Raw genomic sequence first — 6,000 nt, 5'->3', positions numbered from 1 at the left:
GCAAACTCAATAACACAGACAGGTTAGCCCTCCTTTTACCTTGTTCCACATTACCATCTCTGTAAAGTCCAGCGGCCGAAAGTGATAAGTACATTGCAACAACACCTAATGGAAGATTAAAGCATAAACAAACAAGGCAAGCAAGCGGCAGATTCGTATCAGGAACGTAAGTAGTGTATTGCTGTACATTTGGCTTTTGTTTTTCCATGGTCTCGGTTTCTGGTGAAAACGTTGTCTTTTTAGTATGCTTTTCAGATTTGTACTTCGGATATTTGATAATATTTGGTCTACAATCTGTGTTTCTTCCATTGCCACTCATTTTGTCGTACTACTTTTTATAACACGTTAATATCACGCGTAATCACAATTTTTCGTTGGTCGTTTAACTTCCTTTCCTATATTACCTTTCAGACAGGTCCAACATATTTTCTTTTACATATTTCCGCATTTCAATTGTTTCATTTAAAGTACAACATAAGGAATTTTCGATTAGTTGTTTTCAAATTCCAACCGCTTTAGAAAAGGTGTATTTCTGTTATTCACCTGGAAATATAATAATATTATGATAAACATGTACTTAATAAAAGCATCAGGTTAAAGAATATCATAAGTTGGTTTGTTTCTGTTTTTAGCTTTCGTGCAAACATGTAACGAACACATGTTTTTAATTGTCAAATTTCATTTAAAATAGAGTTTCAATGTTTATAATTGTTCCAGTGCTCAATTTCATTACATACATATATTCCTGAAATTCAAATAAAAGGATACCATTTAAATATGAGCAAAAGACAAGGTATAAAAATCTAAAAAAAACATACTTAATGCAATATTTTTTAAACGAAATATAAACAGAAGAGCAGTGTTTCTTAGCCTATATGGATTCCTTCTGTGTATAGAGATGAAAATATTTTGTAAGGCTAGTTATAAGATATTGATGAACATATATTTATTTAAAAGATGCAAAAAAAAAATAGCATCTAGCAGACATACTGGCGAACTCTTCACGAAGTGGCTCATTATTTTTCATGTCCCCCGTAAAACATTTAACAATATCATGAAATTACATAAATCAATATTGTTTGAAAAGTAAATTTTCAGAAGATAATTTAATAGGCTCGCTCTAAAATAAATAGTTACGAGCTAATACTACTGTCATAAGAATTTAAGAAGTGAATAGGAAACGAATCAAAATTAAAGTAACAAATAGAAAATGAATTAATACTATTAAAATATCTATATTATCTTTTGCATTTAGCATTCGAACAAGAAACAAATCGAAAAGAATAAATACAAATACGAAAGCATGACATTAAACAAGGTATTCATTTGAAAGCTCTCAGTAAAATAAATACTGATATTGAAGATTCACATACATATGTTTGATTTACATTGACTCTGTGCCGGGCAACTGACAATATGAAGCATTGGAAGAAAATTAAATTACCAAAATATTGATTTTAATAATGTCTACCAACAACATGATTGTACAAAATATACGAGAAGTAAAACAATATTGTATGTATGATAAAGTTAAATATACGGATCTTGTTGTTACTATTGTTTAAGTAATATTCTAAATTTACTTTTACACTTTGCATGCTCAGAGCATTGTCGTGTGTTACAAATGTAATATGCTTAATCCTGTTATGTTACACAATTCCATCAAAATTGAAATTAAAATAATGAGTGACCTCAATTAGCTTTGTATCTAAGAGACTCTAAAGAATTTGGTGTCTGATATGGTATCAACATATTTGCAAAGGTCAGTATAATTGCTTTAAACAGGCTTGGGGTTTAAAATAAACCGATCTGTTTATTTTGTACCTATAAACTTCACCAGATACTTCACTTTTCAATCCAGTCGATTAGCTTTTTAATTTCTTAATTTGACCATTTGTTTATAAAAACTTTTTGAAATGAGTCATCCCTTGAAAGCATTGAAAACGAAAAACAGAAATAGTTACAACTTGCAAATTTGGTTTGATTGACTCTGCTCATGAGAAATATATAATGAAATGTGCAATATAATCATGCCCCTAGCATCAGCTTAAGATGTATTCAACCCCAACTTATACAATATTTGAACAAAAAACCTCAAAGACCATATAAATAAAACAACACGGAGATGAAACATGATGTAATTTTACAGCTGCTATACAGCATGCTATTGTTGTGGGTGTAAACAATCTGGAAAAAGAAGATAACTCGGGAGCAATGAAAATAAGAACAATTGGATTAAAATCGAACACTTGGTTTTATTAAGACCATTTGAATATTTGTTGCTACAAATAACATAGAACATTATTTTACAGCCTTTCTGCAAAATGATGGATTTTTTTTTTCTGACAATCTATAATTTGATTCTGTGGTTGGCTTTCATTGCATTGCAAGATCTTGGAGATCGCTTATACCGGCAGACGAATTATTTGTTCACCATGAACGCCAATGCGTTATACTGTCCGTGATCTATGCAACAAAAGTATACAAATAAATGTCTTTATATTCTAAAGTATATATTCTAAAGTGTATTGAAAAGTATTTAACCAAAATACAAAAAGGCGGACAGTTATATTCGTGTAAATTTAACAAGAATTCGTTGCTGCATTCCTGAAGGGATCTCCATTTTGTTCAAACCCGAGACTTTTATACCTTTGCATTTTTTCTTAAATTCCCCTACAAGTACATGTACATATCAGAAATTGTGAGTTACGACGGAATTAACAAAAATCCGATGTGACTTAGACAAACGGCGTTCAGTCGTGGACTCAATGAATGTCATATTAGGTAGGTCCATTCACGTAGATTTGCAAAGTCGCCTAATTGTAATACACTTCTTGTATATAAGTGCAAATTGAAATATCTTAACATATCCTTTTTTATTTAATATGTTACGTTTAAAATTGTTATCCCATCAGAGATTGTATAATTTTCATTTTCCTTTTCTTCCTCTACGTTTTGGATTTTATTCTTTAAAACGAACCATAATTTAACTTCCTTATATAGCTTTTATGTCTGCAATACAAATTTAAACCGTCATGGGATGATATTATATATATATAAATCGATACACTAACTGGTATCATTGAAAATATGAAGAATGATAACTACAACTACATTAGCATCGATTTACATTTATTAGAGATGATTACATTACAATGGCTGTATCATCAAGTTACGCCAAGAGAACACGAGTCAATGTCTATATTTGTTCAGATATACAATCCATGCCAGACAAAGAAGATGACAACAGGTTTTCCAGATGAGTTATTGAGATTTCAACAACTGAAACGAAGCTTACACAATATCACACACAATATACTGCCCCCAGGAGACCTGTTATTAAATATAGCACAAGGTGAAGATAGATAAATGGAATAAACTGGGTAAAGATAAACTTGCTATAAAAAATATGAACAAATAAAAAGTATACATTTTGATTTATATTGCTTCAACGGTAAATTGTTATCTTCTTTTTTTATTTGTTTACTTTATTATAATAATTACGTATTCATCTGGAGAATTTAATTTCTGAGAAAATAATGCATTATCGATAAAAGTTATAATTCATAAAAAAAGATCTGATTTTTAATTATATTCGTATGTTAAAATGTTATTATCTTTGACATGGATTCATAAAAAATGGAAATGATCCTGGGAAAATGTTGAAAATATTGAAAAAGAAATTATTAGTGATTGTGATATATTTTTCGTCAATAATGCCATGCCTATTCTCAATGAATGGTGTTCTATTGTAATACATCCCCTGAATGAATCGTTTTACTTATACACAATTGACATTGCCTCAAATATTGTTTTATTAAATAAGATTCAGGTCATGTGATATCTCATTTCTTAATGAGATGTCAACAAATTATTAGTTATTTATATATTTCGTAAGCATTTTCACATATTTCAGAATGACTTGTCTCATTTTCATTTGCACGATTATTAGGTTTAATGATCGAAAATTAGTGAAACTATATCATCTACAGAATGCTGTCCCTAAAGACCAGTATCTATTGCGTGGGATGAAGATTATAATAAATATATGCCCAGTTGCATGGTTGTAAAATAAACAAACACAATATTTATATGATTTATATTTTTAATTACTTAAAGTAAAGACTGATAAATTGTCATCCATTGGGGATATTCTAAATTGAAATTGAAATTTCACCATTGTCATATATAAATGTTGAATACTGCTGAAACATGCACTAGGAGCGTGAACGTTTGCAGGTTGCATGAATTTACAAGTACATTTATGAAAATGCTCAATCAAACTGGGCCTGCAATATTCTAAATTTGCATCTTTGGATGTTAAATGGATACCACTTTTTCTTTTGTTTTATTGATATTTTAAGCTTTTTTCTATTGTTTCAGATGATATATATTTTGCATCAAACATTCTAATGCAGCTCAGCTTTTGTTGGAATAATATGATTTGCAAATATTCGTGTAACTTCGGCAATGTTACTTGAAAGAAATCTTTTGCAAGAATATAATATCATTTCCTAAGTTTTTGTTTTTGTAACTATTAAATTTAAAACATTGAAATTCATTCTTGAATCAGATTTAATGGAACTTTTTACCTTCAAGCAAACTATGATATTAAACAATTAATTTCCATGTAGTGACAAAAAACGAAAAAGAAATTCATTAAGAAAATCACACTTATTTCCGTAAGGACCAGAAACATTTGCTGGCACATTCATGTTTCAGTAAAAAAATCTATAAAATAACAAATTATTCAAAATACATTATGAAAATTCGGGGTTTGTTTTAAATGTATATGAAACAGAAATGTAAATTTAATTTAATATACAATTAAGGAAATATATCTTTTAGCTCCCCTGTTTAAATGTAATATAAATGTTTAAGATGCATAGTCATAAAACTTTAAAGTACATATTGTATCTTCAATATATAAAACTTGAAATCAAAGTACAAATGAATTTTGTTACATACTTACTATGCAAATATTATTATTTTCCATTTCAAATGAACAGTTTTCGAGATATTAATCCAAGTATCAAAGTCTTAGTATCCAAATGGTTTCAACTTAAGATGCATCCTGAATATTTCTTTAAAATACCTTTAAAAAAGAAACGACTTTTATCACATTTATTGGCAATTTGATAATATTTTCTTTCTTTTTTTCAGAATAAGTTCAGCATTATTCCACAATTACAACAGTAAGAATCGGGCGCCAAAAAACATTTTATAACTATTTTACACTATCTATCCACTGTGCAGATCGATCTTTTCTTCCAACTGTGGTATTATGCCTGTCTACCACGTATATAACTATGACATCATACTAGAATATTCAATTCTGTGCTTCTCTAAATATGACTTCTCCTTTTATTGGAGATGCTACAACAAGAAAAAGTGCTAGACGTTGTAAAATATATCTAAGAATAGTTCATTTTGAAGTACAAATAACTGTACATATTACCACAAGGTTAAGTATGACAATTAGAAAACAATACAAACAATACGATGCTCTGATCTTATAATAATATTTGTTACTGAGATGTTAAATTTCTCAAAGGACTTTACATAAGATATTTAAAGTAAAAAGAAATATGTCTTTGTTAATAGTAATGTCTAATTATGATGTGCTAATTTCGTATTATTCTGCAACATATAATGAACAAAAAGAAAAAAATGCCTCAAAAATCTCATTATGCCTAAGAATCCCAATATTACAGGGACAAAAACGAAAAAAGTGTTACAGAATAATGTTTTTATAGCGCAGAGAGACTTCAAAGAGTCGCTTTGTCATTACGAATTACCTTCTTATTGTTTGTCATTAATCATTGTATATTTTGCAAGATGCATTATACTCATTTTAAAAGAGTTCTACTTTCTTTCATTTCAAGTTGTTGATCATGATTTACACAAGTATGATTTCGTCAACTGTTTATCTTCAATGCTTAAATTATGCAAGGAAGTTTATTCAACAATTGCAAATCTCGACCATAATACACTTTTCAT

General features: G+C 28.9%; 1 long non-coding RNA gene across 1 annotated transcript; it reads right to left on the bottom strand.

The window, feature by feature from the left end:
• Nucleotides 1–470: 470 nt before the first annotated feature.
• LOC132716783 (uncharacterized) lies at nt 471–5,448 on the bottom strand. Its single transcript, XR_009623868.1, has 2 exons — nt 4,973–5,448; nt 471–543 (listed from the first exon to the last, which is right to left on the bottom strand). It is a non-coding gene; the product is annotated as an uncharacterized LOC132716783 (long non-coding RNA).
• Between the last annotated feature and the right edge of the window lie 552 nt (nt 5,449–6,000).

The sequence above is a fragment of the Ruditapes philippinarum genome, unplaced genomic scaffold (genome assembly GCF_026571515.1).
Source record: "Ruditapes philippinarum isolate M1 unplaced genomic scaffold, ASM2657151v2 ctg480_1_1_1_1, whole genome shotgun sequence".
In the NCBI taxonomy this organism is placed as follows: domain Eukaryota; kingdom Metazoa; phylum Mollusca; class Bivalvia; order Venerida; family Veneridae; genus Ruditapes; species Ruditapes philippinarum.
This window is presented reverse-complemented; position numbering and strand designations above follow the sequence as displayed.